The sequence below is a fragment of the Oncorhynchus mykiss genome, chromosome 17 (assembly GCF_057628025.1).
Source record: "Oncorhynchus mykiss isolate SJ-2025 chromosome 17, ASM5762802v1, whole genome shotgun sequence".
Classification (NCBI taxonomy): Eukaryota; Metazoa; Chordata; class Actinopteri; order Salmoniformes; family Salmonidae; genus Oncorhynchus; species Oncorhynchus mykiss.
In genome coordinates this window covers 60780003-60805376 of record NC_143038.1, presented here as the reverse complement: position 1 = coordinate 60805376, position 25374 = coordinate 60780003, and the positions used below count along the sequence as shown (strand labels likewise).

Here is a 25374-nt window from a genome sequence, read left to right as displayed (position 1 = left end):
ACATTACATTTACAGGCTCTGATCAGCAGTTCCAGACAGAGGGTCAGGTATCAATAACAATAGTCATTATATTGTGCCGGTATCAGGTATTTATTTACCAGAGTATTGATAGGCCTAATGGGAGATGTTTGAATGGGAGACGTTTGAATGAATATTGTTATTGTAATATTGAGATTGAGTTTATTTTTTATAGGAACAGTGCACATTAATCAACATTTCAGTAAAATTGCCGGTTTTAGCCAGCCGGCTAATTTTCAATCGCAGTCCCTGGGCAGGTTATTAAAAACAATTACAATAACAATAACAATGCAGACAAACAATGAGCAGTGAGCACAAGCAGAGCAACATAGGACAAGCAACACGTAGCACGCAGAAAGAGCAACATAACACATAAAGCAACAAAACAAAATACAGAAAATAAACACTTTGTTTCCACACCTCACAAGCTACAGACAACATGGAGAGCTGCAATACACAGCTAGGTTCACAAATCTGATTGGCCTTTGGCCATGTATTTATGTTTTTTGTGAAGATGTGATAGGTGGTGCAGTTGTGTGTGTCTGATGGCAGTGTGACATGGGAAGCTCTAACAGAGAAAGAAGATTGCCTGCTTTTCCTTAAGGGAACTATACACTCACCTCTCACGGCAGACCTTGTGGATCTGCTACCATGGGTTTGGGTTAACAAAAGTACTAAGTGGAGGGGGAGGCAGGCCATTTAGGAACTTGAATACAAGACATTCGTCAGTGTATTGCACAAGATTTTCCCAACTCAGAAGCTCGTGGTTTCTGAAGATGTAATAGTGTTGATGGCTATTGGGCTTTCTATCAAGCACTTTAGGAGCCTGTTTGTAGACAGACTGAATGGGTTTTAATTTTGTACAGCAAGCTTAGGCCCAACTAGGCAAGCAATATGTTAAGTGGGGGAGTATCATAGCATTGAACTACAGTTTTGCTATCTGTAGTCGAACAATTTCCAATGAATTGGAAATTAGCTAGGTTGAACTTGGTTATTTTAGTTAGATATTACTGGACTGTTGGAGCGAGGAGCACAAGCGTTTCACTACACCCGCAATAACATTTGCTAAATATGTTTATGCGACCAATAAAATGTGATTTGGTGCAATACATTTCAGAAATAATATATAATATAATCAAATCACATTTTATTTGTGACGTGCGCCGAATGCAACAGGTATACCTTACCGTTAAATGCTTACTACAAGACCATTGTTACAAGTACAGAAATCATACAGAAATCATCACCGTATGATGCAAAACGCAGCATCATACAGGTATGATTTCTGTATTTTGAAAGTTACATAATTGAGGTAATATGGACATGTAGGTAGGGGTAAAGTGACTAGACTAGTAGATTATAATGTGTATGTGTGATTTGGATTGATCCCCTCTACCACACGGAAACCCACTAATCTACTGACGGAACGCAAGAGTTGGCTAACAACAGACCTCCATCCTATGCTAGCTTGCTCCTATGCTAGTTTGCTACCGATTTAGCTGTCTAAATCGCCATGACCCCCAACCAACCTCTCCACTCACTGGACCTTTTTGATCACTCGACTAAGCATGCCTCTCCTTAATGTCAATATGCCTTGTCCATTGCTGTTCTGGTTAGTGTTTATTGGCTTATTTCACTGTAGAGCCTCTAGTCCTGCTCATTATACCTTATCCAACCTATTAGTTCCACCACCTACACATGCAATGACATCTCCTGGTTTCAATGATGTTTCTAGAGACAATATCTCTCTCCTCATCACTCAATACCTAGGTTTACCTCCACTGCATTCACATCCTACCTTACCTTTGTCTGTACATTATACCATGATGCTATTTTATCGCCCCCAGAAACCTCCTTTTACTTTCTGTTCCAGACGTTCTAAACAACCAATTCTTATTGCTTTTAGCCGCACCCTTATTCTACTCCTACTCTGTTCCTCTGGCGATGTAGAGGTGAATCCAGGCCCTGCAGTGCCTAGCTCCACTCCTATTCCCCAGGCGCTCTCTTTTGACGACTTCTGTAACCGTAATAGCCTTGGTTTCATGCATGTTAACATTAGAAGCCTCCTCTCTAAGTTTGTTTTATTCACTGCTTTAGCACACTCTGCCAACCCGGATGTTCTAGCTGTGTCTGAATCCTGGCTTAGGAAGACCACCAAAAATTCAGACATTTTAATTCCAAACTACAACATTTTCAGACAAGATAGAACTGCCAAAGGGGGCGGTGTTGCAATCTACTGCAAAGATAGCCTGCAGAGTTCTGTCCTACTATCCAGGTCTGTACCCAAACAATTTGAACTTCTACTTTTAAAAATCCACCTCTCTAAAAACAAGTCTCTCACCGTTGCCGCCTGCTATAGACCACCCTCTGCCCCCAGCTGTGCTCTGGACACCATATGTGAACTGATTGCCCCCCATCTATCTTCAGAGCTCGTGCTGCTAGGCGACCTAAACTGGAACATGCTTAACACCCCAGCCATCCTACAATCTAAACTTGATGGCCTCAACCTCACACAAATTATCAATGAACCTACCAGGTACCTCCCCAAAGCCTTAAACACGGGCACCCTCATAGATATCATCCTAACCAACTTGCCCTCTAAATACACCTCTGCTGTTTTCAACCAAGATCTCAGCGATCACTGCCTCATTGCCTGCATCCGTAATGGGTCAGCGGTCAAACAACCTCCACTCATCACTGTAAAACGCTCCCTGAAACACTTCAGCGAGCAGGCCTTTCTAATCGACCTGGCCGGGGTATCCTGGAAGGATATTGATCTCATCCCGTCAGTAGAGGATGCCTGGATATTTTAAAAAAATGCCTTCCTAACCATCTTAAATAAACATGCCCCATTCAAGAAATTTAGAACCAGGAACAGATATAGCCCTTGGTTCTCCCCAGACCTGACTGCCCTTAACCAACACAAAAACATCCTATGGCGTTCTGCATTAGCATCGAACAGCCCCCGTGATATGCAGCTGTTCAGGGAAGCTAGAAACCATTATACACAGGCAGTTAGAAAAGCCAAGGCTAGCTTTTTCAAGCAGAAATTTGCTTCCAGCAACACTAACTCAAAAAAGTTCTGGGACACTGTAAAGTCCATGGAGAATAAGAACACCTCCTCCCAGCTGCCCACTGCACTGAAGATAGGAAACACTGTCACCACTGATAAATCCACCATAATTGAGAATTTCAATAACCATTTTTCTACGGCTGGCCATGCTTTCCACATGGCTACTCCTACCCCGGTCAACAGCACTGAACCCCCCACAACAACTCGCCCAAGCCTTCCCCATTTCTCCTTCTCCCAAATCTGCTCAGCTGATGTTCTGAATGAGCTGCAAAATCTGGACCCCTACAAATCAGCCGGGCTAGACAATCTGGACCCTTTCTTTCTAAAATTATCTGCCAAAATTGTTGCCACCCCTATTACTAGCCTGTTCAACCTCTCTTTCGTGTCGTCTGAGATTCCCAAAGATTGGAAAGCAGCTGCGGTCATCCCCCTTTTCAAAGGGGGTGACACTCTTGACCCAAACTGCTACAGACCTATATCTATCCTACCATGCCTTTCTAAGGTCTTCGAAAGCCAAGTCAACAAACAGATTACCGACCATTTCGAATCTCACCATACCTTCTCTGCTATGCAATCTGGTTTCAGAGCTGGTCATGGGTGCACCTCAGCCACGCTCAAGGTCCTAAATGATATCTTAACCGCCATCGATAAGAAACATTACTGTGCAGCCGTATTCATTGATCTGGCCAAGGCTTTCGTCTCTGTCAATCACCACATCCTCATCTGCAGACTCGACAGCCTTGGTTTCTCAAATGATTGCCTCGCCTGGTTCACCAACTACTTCTCTGATAGAGTTCAGTGTGTCAAATCGGAGGGTCTGCTGTCCGGACCTCTGGCAGTCTCTATGGGGGTGCCACAGGGTTCAATTCTTGGACCGACTCTCTTCTCTGTATACATCAATGAGGTCGCTCTTGCTGCTGGTGAGTCTCTGATCCACCTCTACGCAGACGACACCATTCTGTATACTTCTGGCCCTTCTTTGGACACTGTGTTGACAACCCTCCAGGCAAGCTTCAATGCCATACAACTCTCCTTCCGTGGCCTCCAATTGCTCTTAAATACAAGTAAAACTAAATGCATGCTCTTCAACCGATCGCTACCTGTACCTACCCGCCTGTCCAACATTACTACTCTGGACGGCTCTGACTTAGAATACGTGGACAACTACAAATACTTAGGTGTCTGGTTAGATTGTAAACTCTCCTTCCAGACCCATATCAAACATCTCCAATCCAAAGTTAAATCTAGAATTGGCTTCCTATTTCGCAACAAAGCATCCTTCACTCATGCTGCCAAACATACCCTTGTAAAACTGACCATCCTACCAATCCTCGACTTTGGCGATGTCATTTACAAAATAGCCTCCAATACCCTACTCAACAAATTGGATGCAGTCTATCACAGTGCAATCCGTTTTGTCACCAAAGCCCCATATACTACCCACCATTGCGACCTGTACGCTCTCGTTGGCTGGCCCTCGCTTCATACTCGTCGCCAAAACCACTGGCTCCATGTCATCTACAAGACCCTGCTAGGTAAAGTCCCCCCTTATCTCAGCTCGCTGGTCACCATTGCATCTCCCACCTGTAGCACACGCTCCAGCAGGTATATCTCTCTAGTCACCCCCAAAACCAATTCTTTCTTTGGCCGCCACTCCTTCCAGTTCTCTGCTGCCAATGACTGGAACGAACTACAAAAATCTCTGAAACTGGAAACACTTATCTCCCTCACTAGCTTTAAGCACCAACTGTCAGAGCAGCTCACAGATTACTGCACCTGTACATAGCCCACCTATAATTTAGCCCAAACAACTACCTCTTTCCCTACTGTATTTAATTAATTTATTTATTTTGCTCCTTTGCACCCCATTATTTTAATTTCTACTTTGCACATTCTCCCATTGCAAATCTACCATTCCAGTGTTTTACTTGCTATATTGTATTTACTTTGCCACCATGGCCTTTTTTGCCTTTACCTCCCTTATCTCACCTCATTTGCTCACATCGTATATAGACTTGTTTATACTGTATTATTGACTGTATGTTTGTTTCACTCCATGTGTAACTCTGTGTCGTTGTATGTGTCGAACTGCTTTGCTTTATCTTGGCCAGGTCGCAATTGTAAATGAGAACTTGTTCTCAACTTGCCTACCTGGTTAAATAAAGGTGAAATAAAAATAAATAAATAAATAAATAAACAAAAAGTAGCAGCAGCATATGTGAAGAGTGTGAAGGAATGTGAATGTACACTATATATAAAAAAATATGTGGGCACCCCTTCAAATTAGTGGATTTGGCTATTTCAGCCACACCCAATGCTGACAGGTGTATAAAATCAAGCACACAGCCATGCAATCGCCATAGACAAACATTGGCAGTAGAATGGCCTTACTGAAGAGCTCAGTGACATTGAACGTGGCACCGTAATATGATGACACCTTTCCAACAAGTCAGTTTGTAAAATTTCTGCCCTGCTAGAGCTGCCCCGGTCAACTGTAAGTGCTGTTATTGTGAAGTGGAAACGTCAAGGAGCAACAACGCAAAGTGGTAGGCCACACAAGCTCACAGAACGGGACCGCCGAGTGCTGAAGCGTATTACTCATAACAATCGTCTGTCCTAGGTTGCAACACTCACTATTGAGTTCCGAACTGCCTCCGGAAGCAACGTCAGCACAATAAATGTTAAATCGGGAGCTTCAAGAAATGGGTTTCCATGGCCGAGAAGGCGTACACAAGCCTAAGATCACCATGCGCAATGCCAAGCGCCGGCTGGAGTGGTGTAGAGCTCACCGCTGTTGGACACTGGGGCAGTGTGAAACGTGTCCTCTGGAGTGATGAATCACACTTTACCATCTGGCAGTCTGACAGACAAATATTGGTTTGGCGGATGCCAGGAGAATGCTACCTGTCCCAATGTATAGTGCCAACTGTAAAGTTTGGTGGATGAGGAATAATGGTCTGTGGTTGGTTTTCATGGTTCGGGCTAGGCCCCTTAGTTCCAGTGAAGGGAAATCTTAACGCTACAGCATACATTGACATTCTAGATGATTTTGTGCTTCCAACTTTGTGGCAACAGTTTGGGGAAGGCCACTTCCTTTTTCATCATGACAATGTGCAAAAAGCAAGGGCCATACAGAAATCTTTGTGGCAACAGTTTGTCAAGCTCGGTGTGGAAGAAGCAGGTGTATACATACTTTTGGTCATGTAGTGTATGTGTGTGTGTGTGGAGTCAATATGCATGTGTGTTTTGTGTGTGTGTGTCCGTGCGTGTTTGTTTGTATATGTGTGTGTGTGTGTGTTGGAGTGTCAGTGTCAGTGTAGTATGTGTAAGTGTGCGGTTAGATTGCAGTGCGTGTACATCGAGCCTGTGCAAAAAATTATATAAATAGTAATAAAATAAGGTGGTCAATGTAAATAGTCCGGATGGCCATTTGACTAACTGTTCAGCAGTCTTATGGCTTGGGGGTAGAAGCTGTTAAGGAGCCTTTTGCTCCCAGACTTGATGCTCTGGTACTGCTTGCCGTGCGGTAGCAGAGAGAAAAGTCTATGACTTGGGTGGCTAGAGTCTTTGACAATTTTTAGGGTCATCCTCTGACACCACCTGGTATAGAGGTGATGGATGGAAGGAAGCTCGGCCCCAGTGATGTAATGGGCCGTACGCACTACCCTCTGTAGTGCCTTGCGGTCGGATGCCTAGCAGTTGCCATACCAGGCAGTGATGCAATCCGTCAGGATGCTCTCGATGGTACAGCTGTAGAACCTTTTGAGGATCTGAGGTCCCATGCCAAATCATTTCAGCCTCCCGAGGGGGAATAGGCATTGTCGAGCCCTCTTCACAACTTTGTTGGTGTGTTTGGACCATGATGGGTCCTTAGTGAAGTGGACACCAAGGAACTTGTAGCGCTCAACCCGCTCAACTACAGCCCCGTTGATGTGAATGGGGGCGTGCTCCGCAATCCTTTTCCTGTAATTCACTATCAGCTTCTTTGTCTTGCTCACGTTGAGCAGATCTCAGAAGGGATGAGAAGAGAGATTAAATTAGATGAGATTTATTAGGTTCTTTATCTTCTATTCAGAGGGACTTTTCAGCCATCTCCATTGATTTGGTTTCCATTGTTTAACCTCCTGCTTTGTTGTTTGTCATTCTGCCCACAGTCTTGCCATTGGTCTCAATCAACTATGGAGGAATACTTTAAGTCAATAACAGGACATTTGGTTGATGATGACTTCCCTTCGAGTCACAGGGGTCATGTATCTGTCTCATGTAGAAAAACTGACTCTGAAACAGTATACATCTAACAATAGAAGGAACTCACATTTGATTCATTTGAACTAAATGTACTGACTTTTCCCCCTATCCATTGCAATACCATCAGTCTGCAATACCATCAATCTCCAGTCTTTGGTGGGAGTATAAGTACAATTTTATGTTATATTAAGTTTGTGTGAAATGTTTAACTCTGAACCTGCCAGGAATATTTGCCAGCCAACTACCCAAAACGCCTATTTGTAATCAATAAATGATGCATGCCAGTTAATGTGGTGAGTCATTCACAATCAATGTGATCTAAATTCAGACAAGCTTGCCAAAAACTGTCTGAGTGAGATAAGGTGCAACAAATTCACTGACAGTAGTGATGTACATTGGCCAAGAGGGGTCACTCTTCCTTTTGTTCCAAGTACAGTATATCCTACTGTAATGATGTAGAGTCAGGGCCTTAAATACTGTATCATGACTAAATCCATGATCATAATATTTTGGCCATCCAATCATCCCTCAGTTTAGAACGGGCTGGAATGACTCCTCACATTTTCCAACTCCAAGAACTGCTGCATCAAGTAGTGATCATTCTGGTGCTCTTTTCTCTGCATCACCCAGACAGGTGGTGCACATGTTAATGGATGAGTTGATTTAAACCCAAACACACAGTAAAGCACTTTAGGATCCAGCCAAACGTGTTACTGTACATGGATATGAATTGTGTAGTAGAGGAGTAGTGGCATTAAATCTAGCCATTCCTATTGACTAGGCTCACTGAGGAATTATAGCTATTTGTGGGATTGTGAGGGAAGGTGAACCATTGCAGCCCATTGCTGAGGTTGTCTAACAAGGCCCTGAAGCCTAAAGTCATTAGTGTCCCTGCTCTGCCAGATGATCGATGCTAATTTATGTTCGCTTTAGTCAGCTGTCCAGTTTCATTTTCAAGCTGATCAACTTTCTTTTGTCTCCTCACTGTAGCACGTCCTCTCCCCCTGGCGCTCAAAGTCAAACTCATGGAACTGTATGCATTTGCCTCATGGATCGCTGCTATGATTTTGCTCAGTGTCAAGATGCAGAGACTAGAGTCCCGTAAGCATAATGTACGACAGAGAGCTGGCGCTGTTCCTCTGTCAGATAACACAGCTCTGTTTTAATGATGCTTAGGTCCTGGGAATCTTTGGGGAGGATGTGTTTCTTGGTCACAGTCCAAAAATAAAAAAAATGTTGCTCATGAACCCCATGATTAATTTATATACAACTGTAATAATTATTGTGCCCAGCGGAAGGTGGTCGCAGGTGTTGGAAATACCAAGTGGGATGAATCCGAGTTAATGGTGCCTGCAAGGGAAACTATCTGTCAGGGATAATCCCTAATAACACTGTGGCATAGATAATGAGCCTCTTCTCCCTCAATGGCCTCCGAGATTAAGATAGCTAGCTGGAAAGAAATGATTCAATGAGGTATGGGTATCGACACGGCTGGATTCTAGTCTGATGCATTGGCTGGTTTAATGTTCATTACTGATGAGCAGCATCCCCTAGTGGGATATGTAAACTAGGTGGAACTGAGAGGAAGATGCAGTTGAACTCTGGTGAGCAGTGTTCCACTTCATTAGTTCCTGAGTACTGAGATAAACACGTGACCACTGAAAATGTACATCAGCAGCCTAGCCAGAGGTAATTAAGTCATGTTTTTCGAGCGTACCCCTTTTAATAAGACCAGTATACAGAATCACACACTCTGGGTTTCAAAAGCCTCATTTTGTTAGGGTTAATCATGGCATAAAGCATCTGGACCAGGCTGGACTACACAATTTCTCTGTGAAACTGCAACGTCAAGGAGGGGAGAGGAAGGGGGAAAGGGAACCTAAGAATCTACAGTGTTGCAATGGACAGACCTTAATTATTGCTATGAAATATTATACCGGTGGTAGAGACTGAATTAAATCTTGTCCATCCACTTCCATTTATAGCCTAATCATATCATAGCTCACCTTTCCAAAACATTCCTGTAATCTCCTTGATCTCAGGTTACTGTCGACCCATATCCAGGCATGGGGGAGGTGAAGCTAGGCCGCACTATGGTGGCTAGATGTCAATCAACATCCACCGACTAATGGGTGAACATGTTGCTAGCTAGAGGAGAGGAGAAAATTGACGAGTAAAACCTACTTACATCCCATCTTGATTTTAGTATTCACAGGAACACTACATTGAGTTCACAGAGTCAACAGGCAACGAAGAGTGAAGGACAGAGTGAAGATAGCTCTAAAGAGAATTCGTTCATATAAATAGATGGATCTCAAATTAACCCACAGATTAATCTTTACACTCTGAACTTACAGTCACCCAGTAATTCACTCATATGCTTAAATCACTATCCAATAAATACAAATAAAACAAGACTTTTATGGGTTATGAAAAGCAGCGGCGCAAAATGGTAAGTAAAGTAAATAATGATCTTGTTATTTGAAAAATGGTTGTTGTCATGGAGGTGAAGAGAGCTTCTCCCGACAGTGTGGTATAAGAGGAAGAACATAGTAAGATTCTGATTAGGCAGACACGGTGATAAGACGATAAGTGCCATCACCAATAATGTAACTAACACAGATCAGCACCATGGACAGCGCCAGTTGCTGTATGTTGAAAATTCACAGCCCAGTATCTCTAAATGTAAAGTGTGTATAAACGCGCAAACATGCATGCCCACACACTGTACAGTAGACACATCACATAGAACAATGGGATTACAGTAGCCACAGCTCCTGTACCTGAAAAAAAACACCCAAAGTCGCACTCATTTACACTAAGCAATAAATCACCAGCTCCACTGACAACCATGTTTCCCACTGATTGAGTACTCGTAGAGTAACTGGAGAGAGCTCTATACTTCCCCAGGAGCTGAGACACAATCAGCCTCTTCCTTTGGTGAGAGAGAGAGACATTGTGCCTTGCTGCTGCTACCAGTCTGTAACACAGTGTACAGCCCTGATCACAGAGAACATTCCTTCTTCAAGGCTCTGCACAATTATGGCACCAGTGACGGCAACAGTCCACCATGGCAGGATTCAAGGATTGTCCTTGAATTCCTGAAGAAAAAGGATGACTGGATGTCAAACAGTGATAAGATCATAGTTTGTTTGACAGAATTTCTGTATTTTGCCTGGAAATATGCATTATTGACTCAAGACTTGGTAAGAATAAAATAATAATAAACTTGGTAAGAATATACAGTGCTAAATATTAAAAAGTTAAATACTGGCCAATAAATTCACTGCTTTTAACTTTTCTACAATGTTGTGTCGTGGTATAACGCTATAAAAATGTTTTGTAAAAGTGTTAGCTACTTCATAGGGTATCACCATTTCTAAGAGGCATTGTTGTGATACACACACAAACACACCAATCACAATGACCTGAATTCCTGTGTTTGCAATACAGAGGCCATTTACTCATTGTAATTTGGTTTCCAGCATGACAGACACCAGCAAAGCTAACACAAAAAGACAGATCGTTTCTGCAGGTGGATAGAGCCCCACTTGCAGCAGCCTTAATAAAAAGCACTCTGCATACTCTACAGCGCAACATCAGAAAAAAGGCAGAGGAGCAAACTACTAGCAATTTCACAACAAGTGTCTTAGAAAGGATCACTGAGCAAGTTGCTGTTGAAATGGCTAAATGTAATCCAACTCGTGAGAATTCATATTATTTAAGAGCTGTATTTCATCTAAAACTAGTGTCTGTGTTTGTTTGCTAGGCAATTTCATATTCAGTGAAAAGAACCAAGACTCAATAATAATAAGAAAAGATAACTTAAGACAACTTTTACTACTTAATCATTATGATGAACGGTTGTTCTCCAGAGAGAGAATTATATTTCTAACAGGAAAAAGCCCAATAAATATAAGCAACAGCAGTGATATTGAACATCTCATTCTATCTGAATGGCTGTGTCCAATAGAGAGTAATGAGGGGAACAATATAAGGCCATTCTTTATTACTGATTACTATGCATAATCCTGCCACTCTTGTTCCAATAGTGAATGGATATGGTATGCTGTTCCCTGTTGGGTGCAATATAACACCACCCTTAACCAATCATATATATATATTTTGCTCCCCGTTGAGCTAAGAGGAGTGTTGGAGTGTGGCGTTATGCTTCTCTAGACTAATGGCTTTTCTATTTTAAGGGTTGACAGCGCAAGTCAAATGCAGGTAATCGGGTTCATGCCATTGTTTCCAGTGAGTTGCTTACGACACACACCATTTTTCACAGCTTGTTTTCTTGCACATGTTGTAGCCTACTGCATCTTACTCAATGACTAAAATTAGGTGATAATGAGCACACATAGGCATATCTTTAGCACAATGGAAAGTTTCAAGGAGAGTATGATTTCCTAGATTGAACTTTTAGTCTTGACACTTTCTCATCAACAGCTCCGTTTGACATTTTAGTCATTTAGCAGACGCTCTTATCCAGAGTGACTTACAGGAGCCATTAGGGTTAAGTGCTTTGCTCAAGGGCACATCAACAGATTTTTCACCTAGTTGGTTAAGGGATTTGAAGCAGCGACCTTTCGGTTACCGGCACGGTGCTCTTAACCGCTAGGCTACCTGCCGCTCATATCAAATTAAAATAATTACCTGGTGAATTGTTGCTAGTCTTTGTGATCTGTGCTGGTTTTACAGTATGTTAACGATGTGAAATGGAACACAGCCTTGTCTCAGTAGCAGATTGTATAATAGCAAACCAGCCAGATAAACTCAGATATCCATCTATTCAGACATTTCCTTATCATATCCAACATCTTATTCTATTCTTTATCAAAAATCCTCACCCTGAGCACAGGGTTTTTCCTATATTTTCTATAATCCTCAGTCTTTGTATATAAGGTGTTAACATTTGAAGCCTCTCTTTCAGCATTCCAAAAAATGTCTCTAGTTCCACCCCTTCCTTACATACTCAGGTATCCAGCAGCAGGCCTTTGGAAACGACACTAAGTGCCCAAAGCAAGGGAGTCACATTACTGCAGCACCAGAGATTATGAATGATAGGGAAACTCTTTTTACATTCATTACAGGGCCACCCATGAATAATTCATTGAATCAAATTACAGGCCCCGAAATATTCAACGGTGTTGTATCAGCCCTTTCCTCTCCAATTGATCACTTCTTATACAAGTGATGTATTTGCCGGCAAGGGAGCTGCAGCCCCATTCACCAGCTAACCAGATAGGAAATAGCTCTTACAGTAGGGCGAAGGGACATTAGGAGCAATTCCAAACTGATATGAATAGGTGAAGTCAAGATCAAGAGAAATCTAACAGCAATGCTCATCTATGTCGGTGGAACCATTTTATTCGTTTTGTCAGGTGAAATATATGTTTCTGTAAATAATACTTTGCCCTGAGTCAAATAATACACCCCTTTGAGAATATCTGCTGAGGGAAAAAAAATAAATTCAAATCACAAACTGCTGATACGCATCATCACCCTATATCATCAGAGCTGCAACAGAGTTCTGTCAACACAGCCTGGTTGTGGGTCCCACCGGGGAATGGCAGCTGTCATTCACCTGTACAATGTGGGAGACAGCAGTGGTATTTCAGAGAAAGGAAAGTGAGTCCATCATCTCTGCTATGTCACAGAGTGATTAATTCTGCTAAAGATTAGGCATGAACTGTGACCGCTCTCCTTTGTGCATACTCCACCCCCCAACAATGTTGACCCCTGCCAGCAAAGCCACACCACAACACTAAACAATACATTAATTGCACTACAACAGTGACAAACAGTGCCCACAAACTGTTAAGGCCTATATAAAGCTGTCCCAACAGCAGAACTTTCTTTACAGCACCATGAAGCTTTGTCTGGCAGCGAAACAGTTAACACAGCCTCATTTACTGCCTTTTCAAAAAACATAGCTGATATATGGCTTCTACTGACAATTTAGACATACAAACTATGGCATAAGGGAACGATGGGCGGATAAGAGGCAATCCGTAATTTCGATTAAGACATTAATGAGCGAGCTAAGACAGACATAATCAATAGAACTATTTGTTCCGCACTTTTGAAATGTACAGCAACAGAATTTAGAACATGGGCCATTCGTACAGTATTCTCCCTGTACACTAAGTCAGAACCATAGGATAAATAACCATAGAAGCAGACAATGAAAGCTCTTAAAATATTCGATGATGACATCGGCACCACCAAGTCAGAACAGTAGACTAAGTTATGAGGGGGAAAGGGACCAAATTATTTGGGTGAGGCACATGTGCTACTAACAGCTTACTACACAGCATACACCTAGTATTACTTTCTTAGCTACAGTATACATATCTCCCTTGCATATATAATTTACGCAGCAGGATACAAGACATTATTTGGACTCACCATTGTGCTGTGGCGAGGTGGTCCATTTTGTGGGCAAATTTTGTCATAAAACAACTGGGAACTCTGAAAACAACATGGTCGTATCATGACGTCAGTGATCTTCAGTTTGGAGCTCTAAAAATAGGACCGATGTCCCGATTTGGAATTCCGAGTTGGAAGAAAGTTCAAAATGTATTTTCCTAGTCGGAGCTCTTTATTACGAGTTTGAGATTTCCCAGTTATTTTGAACGCGGCAGAAGTCATGCTGGATTGACAGCATGGCCAATGTATTCAACTTTTTCTGGCTCATAACGTTGCGTGTGAATGTTTATCCTTTTAAGGAAAAGAGACTCTTAAACTCAGACTTGGATGACACACCCTCTCCACCGAATAGCAGGCAATAATGATTGCTTTGCAACGCTTGCAGTTAGCCACTGATTCCTTTCAAACCACTCATTGTTGAATTTGCGATTTCCAACTTGTTGTCCAATGAACGATGAGCACCGATACGTTTTATAATTTCTCTTCATATGACGAGGATTGAAAAGGATTTGCCAGTAGATTGTCAACTTGATTCATGATGATTTTGAAAGTATGATGTTCAGTCCAAATAATGCTACGATAGACATAATGTGATGTAATGTCATTTTATCTGTGGCCAATTACCTTGAGCCTTGGATGGGCACTTCTAATGTAAATCTATGGCAGCATCCAAGGGGGCTTGAACTTTCAAGCTCTCCCTGTAGATTTTGTGGTGACAGAACACTGAGCCAATCATGGCGCAACAAGAGAACATTACCAACCCCTATGCTCTGTATTTTCTGCTGGCTGCCCCTTCACCACAGAAAGCACTGAGCTAGGCAGAAACACCTGTATTTTGGAGCTGCCTTACTCAAGATAGCAAAAAAGAGACCGTGTTTGTATGTGGCAGTATTAACTCATTTTTATGTAATGTAAATAAATAAAAATTGCAAACTGATATGTGACACGTATTAATGCCAAGATAATATGAAAAACAGCCCCCCAAAATTGTATTTTAGCTAAACAGGTGGGGCTCAAAACATGGGTCGCCACTGGCTGAAACACCTGCAGACTTACAGCATCTACTCACATCACCATAGAAACGATCTATGGTAATGTGGAGAGATTTGTTTTAATGCATATCTTATTATAATGTCCAGGACCCCCACATCTAAAAGGAAAGTGCAGTTTTTCATTTATTTTAATTTAGTTAATTTCACCTTTATTTAACCAGGTAGGCCAGGAACTCTCACAACTTCATTGACAACTGCGACCTTGCCAAAATAAAGCTAAGCAGTGCAACACAAACAACAGAGTTACACATAGAATAAACAAACGTACAGTCACCAACACAATAGCAAAAGTCTATATACAGCGTGTGCAAATGGCGTGAGGTGGTAAGGCAATAAATCGGCCATAGTAGCAAAGTAATTACAATTCAGCAAATTAACACTGGAGTGATAGATGTGCAAGTAGAAATACTGGTGTGCAAAAGGAAAAAAGTAAATAAAAACAATATGGGGATGAGGTAGGCAGTTGGATGGGCTATTTACAGATGGGCTGCATACAGCGACCGGTTAGCTGCTCAGATAGCTGATGCTTAAAGTTAGTGAGGGAGATCTATGTCTCCAGCTTCAACGATTTCTGCAATTCGTTACAGTAATTGGCAGCAGAGAACTGGAAGGAAAGGTGGCCAAATGAGGTATTGGCTTTGGCAATGACCCGTGAGAAATACCTGCTGGATCGCGTGCTACGGGTGGGTGTTGTTATGGTGACCAGTGATCTGAAATAACGCGGAGCTTTACCTAGCAAAGACTTATAGATGACCTGGAGCCAGTGGGTCTGGCGACGAATATGTAGCGAGGGCCAGCCAACGAGAGCATACAGGTTGCAGTGGTGGGTAGTATATTGGGCTTTGGTGACAAAATGGATGGCACTGTGATAGACCGCGTCCAGATGTCCGGACCACAGGCCCTCCGATTTGACGCACTGAACTCTATCTGAGAAGTAGTTGGTGAACTAGGTGAGGCAGTCATTTGAGAAACCAAGGCTGTTGAGTCTGCCGATTAGAATATAGTGATTGACAGAGTTGAAAGCCTTGGCAAGGTCGAAGAGAAGACGGCTACACAGAACTGTCTTTTATCGATGGCGGTTATGATATCGTTTAGGACCTTGAGCGTGGCTGAGGTGCACCCGAGACCAGCTCAGAAACCCGATTGCACAGTGGAGAAGGTACGTGGGATTTGAAATGGTCAGTGATCTGTTTGTTAACTTGGCTTTCGAAGACTTTAGAAAGGTAGGGCGGGATGGATAGAGGTCTGTAACAGTTTGGGTCTAGAGTGTCACCCCCTTTGAAGAGGGGGATGACCGCGGCAGCTTTCCAATCTTTAGGGATCTCGGACGATATGAAAGAGAGGTTGAACAGACTGGTAATAGGGGTTGCAAATTTAGAAAGAGAGGGTCCAGATTGTCTAACCCAGCTGATTTGTACGGGTCCAGGTTTTGCAGCTCTTTCAGAACATCTGCTATCTGGATTTGGGTGAAGGAGAAGCTGGGGAGGCTTGGGCAAGTAGCTTGCGGAGCTGTAGGCCGGGGTTGGGGTAGCCAGGAGGAAAGCATGGCCAGCCGTAGAGAAATAATTACTGAAATTCTCATTATCGTGGATTTATCGGTGGTGACAGTGTTTCCTAGCCTAGTGCATTGGGCAGCTGGGAGGAGGTGCTGTTATTCTCCATAGACTTTACAGTGTCCAAAACTTTTTGGAGTTGGAGCTACAGGATGTACATTTTTGTTTGATAAAGCTAGCCTTTGCTTTCCTAACTGACTGTGTGTATTGAATCCTGACTTCCCTGAAAAGTTGCATATCACAGGGACTGTTCGATGCTTGTGCAGTCCGCCATAGAATGTTTTTGTGCTGGTCAAGGGCAGTCAGGTCTGGAGTGAACCAAGGGCTATATCTGTTCTTAGTTATACATTTTTTGAAAGGGGCATGCTTATTCAAGATGGTAAGGAAATTACTTTTAAAGAACGACCAGGCATCCTCTACTGACGGGATGAGGTCAATATCCTTCTAGGATTCCCGGGCCAGGTCGATTAGAAAAGCCTGCTCGCAGAAGTGTTTCAGGGAGCGTTTGACAGTGATGAGGCAGTGATCACTGAGATCCTGATTGAAAACAACAGAGGTGTATTTGGAGGGCAAGTTGGTCAGGATAATATTTACGAAGGTGCCCATGTGCCCATGTTTACGGATTTAGGGTTGTACCTGGTGGGTTCCTTGATAATTTGTGTGAGATTGAGGGCATCTATCTTAGATTGTAGGACTGCCGGGGTGTTAAACATATCCAGTTTAGGTCACCTAACAGAACAAACTCTGAAGATATATGGGGGGCAATCAATTCACATACAGTGCCTTGCGAAAGAATTCGGCCCCCTTGAACTTTGCGACTTTTTGCCACATTTCAGGCTTCAAACATAAATATATAAAACTGTATTTTTTTTGTGAAGAATCAACAACAAGTGGGACACAATCATGAAGTGGAACGACATTTATTGGATATTTCAAACTTTTTTAGCAAATCAAAAACTGAAAAATTGGGCGTGCAAAATTATTCAGCCCCCTTAAGTTAATACTTTGTAGCGCCACCTTTTGCTGCGATTACAGCTGTAAGTCACTTGGGGTATGTCTCTATTAGTTTTGCACATCGAGAGACTGACATTTTTTCCCATTCCTCCTTGCAAAACAGCTTGAGCTCAGTGAGGTTGGATGGAGAGCATTTGTGAACAGCAGTTTTCAGTTCTTTCCACAGATTCTCGATTGGATTCAGGTCTGGACTTTGACTTGGCCATTCTAACACCTGGATATGTTTATTTTTGAACCATTCCATTGTAGATTTTGCTTTATGTTTTGGATCATTGTCTTGTTGGAAGACAAATCTCCGTCCCAGTCTCAGGTCTTTTGCAGACTCCATCAGGTTTTCTTCCAGAATGGTCCTGTATTTGGCTCCATCCATCTTCCCATCAATTTTAACCATCTTCCCTGTCCCTGCTGAAGAAAAGCAGGCCCAAACCATGATGCTGCCACCACCATGTTTGACAGTGGGGATGGTGTGTTCAGCTGTGTTGCTTTTACGCCAAACATAACGTTTTGCATTGTTGCCAAAAAGTTCAATTTTGGTTTCATCTGACCAGAGCACCTTCTTCCACATGTTTGGTGTGTCTCCCAGGTGGCTTGTGACAAACTTTAAACAACACTTTTTATGGATATCTTTAAGAAATGGCTTTCTTCTTGCCATTCTTCCATAAAGGCCAGATTTGTGCAATATACGACTGATTGTTGTCCTATGGACAGAGTCTCCCACCTCAGCTGTAGATCTCTGCAGTTCATCCAGAGTTATCATGGGCCTCTTGGCTGCATCTCTGATCAGTCTTCTCCTTGTATGAGCTGAAAGTTTAGAGGGACGGCCAGGTCTTGGTAGATTTGCAGTGGTCTGATACTCCTTCCATCTCAATATTATCGCTTGCACAGTGCTCCTTGGGATGTTTAAAGCTTGGGAAATCTTTTTGTATTCAAATCCGGCTTTAAACTTCTTCACAACAGTATCTCGGACCTGCCTGGTGTGTTCCTTGTTCTTCATGCTCTCTGCGCTTTTAACGGACCTCTGAGACTATCACAGTGCAGGTGCATTTATACGGAGACTTGATTACACACAGGTGGATTGAATTTATCATCATTAGTCATTTAGGTCAACATTGGATAATTCAGAGATTCTCACTGAACTTCTGGAGAGAGTTTGCTGCACTGAAAGTAAAGGGGCTGAATAATTTTGCACGCCCAATTTTTCAGTTTTTGATTTGTTAAAAAAGTTTGAAATATCCAATAAATGTCGTTCCACTTCATGATTGTGTCCCACTTGTTGTTGATTCTTCACAAAAAAATACAGTTTTATATCTTTATGTTTGAAGCCTGAAATGTGGCAAAAGGTCGCAAAGTTCAAGGGGGCCGAATACTTTCGCAAGGCACAGTATGGTGTCCAGGGCACAGCTGGGAGCTGAGGGGGGTCTATAACAGGCGGCAACAGTAAGAGACTTATTTCTGGAGAGATTTATTATTTATTTATTTTTATTAGAAGCTTGAACTGTTTGGGCATAGACCTGGAAAGTATGACAGAACTTTGCAGACTATCTCTGCAGTAGATTGCAACTCATGCCCCTTTGGCAGTTCTATCTTGATGGAAAATATTGTAGTTGGGGATGGAAATCTCTGAATTTTTGGTGGCCTTCCTAAGCCAGGATTCAGACACGGCAAGGACATCAGGGTTGGAGGAGTGTGCTAAAGCAGTGAGTAAAACAAACTTAGGGAGGTGGCTTCTGATGTTAAAAATGCATGAAACCAAGGCTTTAACAGTTACAGCAGTCAACAAATGAGAGCGCCTGGGGACACGCTGTGGCTGGGTTAACTTCCACATCATCTGAGGGACAGAGGAGGAGTAGGATGAGGGTACAGCTAAAGGCTACCAAAACTAGTCATCTAGTGCGTTGGGGACAGAGAATAAAAGGAGCAGATTTCTGCGCGTGGTAGGATACATTCAGGGAATAATATACAAACAGGGGTATGGTAGAGGTACAGTGGAGGTGACATTTAGTGACAATGAGAGAGGTTGCATCTCTGGACACACTAGTTATGCTGGGTGAGGTCACCGCATGTGTGGGAGGTGGAACAAAAGAGGTATCTGAGGCATGTTGAGAGGGTCTAGGGGCTCCGCCGTAAACTAAAACAATTATAACTATCCTAAACAACAGTATACAAGGCATATTGACATTAGAGAGAGACATAAAGCGAGGCATAAAGCAATCACAGGTGTTGATTGGGAGAGCTAGCTAAGACAACGTCGGGTAAGACAACATCAGCTAAGACAACAACAACAGGTAAAATGGCGATGAATGGGCAGAGGGTCAGTTAACTACACACAGGGCCTAAGTTCGAGGCTGGGGCCGACAGATGAACAAAATAAACAAAATGGAGTACCGTGATTAATGAACAGCCCAGCAGGCATCAGCTATGTAGCCAAGTGATAATAGGGTCCAGTGAAAAGCAATAGATGAAACAGGGAAGCCGCTAGGTAGTCGTTACTACGCTGGCAAGCGGGAGACATGGCGTTAAATTTTTTTTTAGCAGGCCGGGGTTAGTAGAAGCATCTGCTCCAACGTCCGGCAAAGGCCGGTAGAGGGCACAACAGATGGAATTACGTCGGCAGACCAGTCGTGATGGAACGGCAGGGCTCCGTGTTGACAAAGGGTCCAGGCCAGTTGGCAAAAGAGGTATTGTAGCTGGAGTTATTTTGTTTGCTAGCCGGGAGATGCACCTGGCTCGCGGCTAACTGGTGCTCGCTTCGGGACAAGGGTGTTAGCCACTATAGTCACTCGGTAGCAGCTAGCTAGCAGCGATGAACTGATGCAAAGGTCCAGAGCTTACGGCAAGAATCCGGTGGTGTAGTGGATTCTAGTCGTGTTAGTGAAGAGTCCGGGAGGTATCAGCTGTATAGCCAAGTGATCATAGGGTCCACTGAGCAGGCCGGAAGATGGGCCTTGCTCAAGGCTAGCTTCGGGGCTGGGCCACTCGGTGGCAGTTAGCTAGCTGCGATGATCAGGAGTAATGGCCCAGGGCTTACAGCAGGAATCTGGTGTTTTAGTGGAGAAAAATTGTCCGATATGCCTAGGGTTGATAAAGTGCTGTGCAGAATGGCAAGTATTATCCAGGCTAAAAGCGGCTGGTGTCTGTGCTAAAGGTAAAGGCAGCTAGCAGTGGCTAACAATGACTAAATATCTAGTAGCTAATTAGCTGGTTAGCCTCTGATGGCTAACTTCTGATGGAGGTTCTGGCTATAAGGTCTAAAATAGCAGATCTGTATTACATTGGGTGAGGCGGGTTGCCGGAAGTTATATTTAATTTAAAATGGAAAAAGAGATTGACAAGATATTGAAATATATACAAAAAAGACGAAAAATACACAATTTAGATTAGAGAACGTAATCATACAAAAAATTTATGTATTTGAAAAATCAAGATATATCCGTATCTCAGTGTTAACCAGTGAATTAACCTACAACATAATCTATAAAAGGTAAGATCATAAGGGCACAGCCATACAACAAAATGGAGTCAAACGACAATTTGTCAAGGTCATGAGTTGACTGTTTAAAGCTGCTGTATATTTGGAGAATTTCTTTTTTTTTAAATCACAGATTGAAGGTCAAGAGTATTAATGGAAAATAAACTCCAGAACCTCCTCAAGCATGAAATAATAATGCAGATGATTTAAAAGTCATTGAAATCACTACCACATTTGAACATGTAATACAGCTGCTAAATACTGCATGTCCTTTTTCAATATTTTTTCCCCCTCCAGGGTAGCCTACTGTTCCAGTGATACCATGGCTGCTGCGCCCTTGTCTGCCCATGCACCCTAAACTTTCTGGGACCCCAATCTCAGAGGTCTTAATTAGGCTGTCTCCCTCAGCTAGAGACATCTGGTACCACACAGCCCCAGAGACATAAAGCCCATTAAAACTAGTTCTCCAACTCCATTTGGAATCTAGCTCAGTAAAGAGAGGATTTTTTCTGGCATATCTACCCTTATCACCATTGACTTTTACCCCCTGCCTGACACAATTTTACACACATGAAATAAGGGAGACCGAGTGATAATTAGGAGTGTGTTTTTTAACCTATTGTGAGATGTCAAACTTGATAAATTTGACATTATTCACACCATTGTCATAAAGATTCAAAACACATGTTCGCAGGGTAGGAAGTGGAAGTGCTCTTTTTCAAGTCTGAAATGATTCATATTTCTTAATCCCCCAGTAATTACCACAAAGTTACCATTAAAATAGCTTCAGCTGTCGGTGGAAGATGTATTCAGTGTTCACGTGTTCTGTGAACAAATTGGTCCATTCTGTTACTTTTAACAACCAAACGTATTCCAACCACAAAGTGTTTTGAAAAGGATTTCAGATTTAATGGCTGAAGTGCAGCTTCTTCACCATGACATGCAGTGGGCTTAAAACCTATTTTAAAATGTTCTGTTAGGATAATGTTCGGGACAAGGGCATTTGCATTGCATGTATCACATGAGCGGTTGAATACAGCATTGCTGTATGGGGCATGGGGCGGCAGGGTAGCCTAGTGTTTAGAGCATTGGACTAGTAACCCCGAGCTGACAAGGTATAAATAAAGGCAACAAAAAAATAAAAATAAAAAATAAATAAAAGTTACCTAAAAGCATGGGAAAAGTATAGAACATCATAAAAAATGCTGTTACCAAAGTGTTGTTACAGCATGTGCGGGGCAAAGCCATTACTACGTCACAGTGAGATAGATATGTGAAGGGACTACTGAATACAACATATTTTTTTGTTGTAGTTTAGCTGACACTTATCCAGAGTGACTTACAGTAGTGACAGAGTGCATACATTTTCACTTATTTTATTATCATACTGGAAATGCAGTTGTCACGTACACAAGTACAGTGAATGCCTTTCTTACAAGGTCTTTCCCAACAATGCAGTATTCAATATCAGCAGTACTACAAAATAAAGTAAAGTAGAACAGAAACACATGAGAAATAGAAATAAGAAGAACACAAGAAAGTAAACAATATACTGGGTCAGTTTGCCAATACCATGTTTACAATGAGCAGGGATACCGGAGTGGTAGGGTTAGATATGTATGTAAGGTGACTAGGCATCAGGATAAATGATAAACAGAGTAGCAGCAGCATATGTCAGTAAAAGATCCTTTCATAAAAATATATTTTTTGCATTGCATGTATCACATGAGCAGTTGAATGCAGCATTGCTGTATGTGGCACACAACATGTCTTGTAGTTGAGTAGTCAGCCAAGGATCCTGCTCAAATGTTGCTGTGACAGGGCTAAATGTTTCTCCTTTGCATGGTGTTTTGTTGCAGGTTTTGTTTTTTGGTTATTCATTGTCAAGCTTTAAAAAACAAAGCCAGACTGCAACATTTTAATAGCCTAGCACAACTGCAGCATGTATCTGTACACTTTCCCTCCGCTGCGCGCAGTAAGCGGGAGACACAAAATCAGTGCAATTGAAGGTGAATTCATCTATGCTATGGCATCAGGCTGTAATTTCATAAAGTAGATGACTCAACTGCTGACTCATTTATACTCCTTGTGTCCCCTATTCGGCCTGTGGGCCTTGTGTTTGATACATGCGCTTGTGTTTGTCACATGCGCCAAATACAACAGTAAACCTTACAGTGAATTGCTTATTTACAAGCCCTTAAACATCAATGCAGTTAAGTGTTAAGTAAAAAAATAGCTAAGTAAAAAATAACAGTAACAAATATTTTACTGCTGCTCTTTAATTAACAATAGGGAGGCTATATACAGTACAGAGTCAATGTGTGGGGGCACTGGTTAGCCGAGGTAATTGAGGTAATATGTACATGTAGGTAGAGTTAAAGTGACTATGCATAGACAATAAACAGCAGCGTAAAACAGGGGTGGGCAAATTTAGTATTTATTTATTTCACCTTTATTTAACCAGGCAGGCTAGTTAAGAGCAAGTTCTCATTTACAACTGCGACCGTCCAAGATAAAGCACAGCAGTTCGATACATACAACAACACAGAGTTACACATGGAATAGACAAACATACAGTAGAAAAAGTCAATATACAGTGTGTGTAAATGAGGTAAGATAAGGGAGTTAAGGCAATAAATAGGCCATGGTGGCGAAGTAACTACAATATACCAATTAAACACTGGAGTGATAGATGTGCAGAAGACGAATGTGCAAGTAGAGATACTGGGGTGCAAAGGAACAAGATAAATAAATACATACAGTATGAGGATGAGGTTGGATGGGCTATTTACAGATGGGCTATGTATAGGTGTAGTGATCTGTGAGCTGCTCTGACAGTTGGTGCTTAAAGCTAGTGAGGGAGATATCCGTCTCCAGCTTCAGTGATTTTTGCAGTTCGTTCCAGTCATTGGCAGCAGAGAACTGGAAGGAAAGGTGGCCAAAGAGGAATTGGCTTTGGGGGTGACCAGTGAGATATACCTGCTGCCAGGCAGGGTAGCCATTTGATTAGCTGTTCAGGAGTCTTATGGCTTGAGAGTAGAAACTGTTATGAAGTTTTTTGGACCTAGACTTGGCACTCCGGTACTGCTTGCCGTGTGGTAGCAGAGAGGCAATTCTATAACTAGTGTGGCTGGAGTCTGTCAATTTTTAGGGTCTTCCTCTGACACCGCCTGGTATAGAGGTCCTGGATGGCGGGAAGCTTGGCCCCAGTGATGTCCTGGGCCAGACGCACTACCCTCTATAGTGCCTTGCAGATGCCATACCAGGCAGTGATGCAGCTGTAGAAATGTTTGTGGATGTGAGGACCAATGCCAAATCTTTTCAGTCTCCTGAGGGGGAATAGGCTTTCTCGTGCCCTCTTCACGACTGTGTTGGTGTGTTTGGACCATGATAGTTTGTTGGTGATGAGGACACCAAGGAAGTTGAAGCTCTCAACCTGCTCCACTACAGCCCCATCGATGAGAATGGGTGAATGCTCTGTTCTCCTTTTCCTGCAGTCCACAATCATATAATTTATCTTGATCACGTTGAGGGAGAGGTTGTTGTCCTGGCACCACACAGCCAGGTCTCTGCCTCCTCCCTATAGGCTGTCTCATCGTTGTCGGTGATCAGACCTACGACTGTTGTGTCGTCTGCAAACTTGCTGTATTTCATTTTCAATACATTAGCCATGTTATGACTGACTTGTGATCACTTCCCTTGCTAGTTTTATTGTATTGACATTCCCAGCCTTTTGTTCAAAATATTGAGTCACTGAAACGGAAAAATCCTGAATGGGTGGAGGCAGCAAACAACGTACCAGGCCAGCTGTGATTTACAACAAGTATTGGATAATTATATTAATCATGCATTGAACTGCATCCATCTATTCTGGCAACAATGCCTTACTGTCCGTCATGGAGTTTTTTTTTCAAATAGAACATATTTAAAAAAAATCTTATAAAGTTGGTTTTGAAGTATTAGCTGGGAATTGTATATTGTTTACTGATATTATGATTGTCTGGTTGTTTCATATCTGCAAAGTAGTTAAAACGCTGATGTGTTCCACGTTAAAACAGTTACAGAGTTTAATGGCTGTGATAGGAGAAAACGGAGGACGGATAAAGAACATTGTAATTACTCCACAATACTAACCTAAATGAAAGAGTGAAAATAACAAAGCCTGTACAGAATACAAATATTCCAAAACATGCATCTTGTTTCCAAAAAGGCACTAAACTAAAACTGCAAAACTGTGGCAAAGAAATTAACTTCATGTCCCGAATACAAAGCGTTATGTTTGGTGAAAATCCAACACATCTTACTATCTTCAAGAATGATGGTAGCTGCATTATGTTATAGGCTGCATCATGTTCTATCCTCTACTAACCGTTGCCACTGCAAATTGACTCTGTACCGGTACGCCCTGTATATAGCCTCACTATTGTTATTTTACTGCTGCAGTTTAATTATTTGTTACTTTTATTTTCTATTTTTTACTTATCTTTCTTTCTTAAAACATTGTTGTTTAAGGGC

General features: G+C 42.3%; 1 protein-coding gene across 3 annotated transcripts in view; it reads right to left on the bottom strand.

Moving 5' to 3' along the window:
- Positions 1–25374, bottom strand: part of LOC110494607 (contactin-4) — a 115250-nt gene that overhangs the window by 39187 nt on the left and 50689 nt on the right. The window lies entirely within an intron of this gene.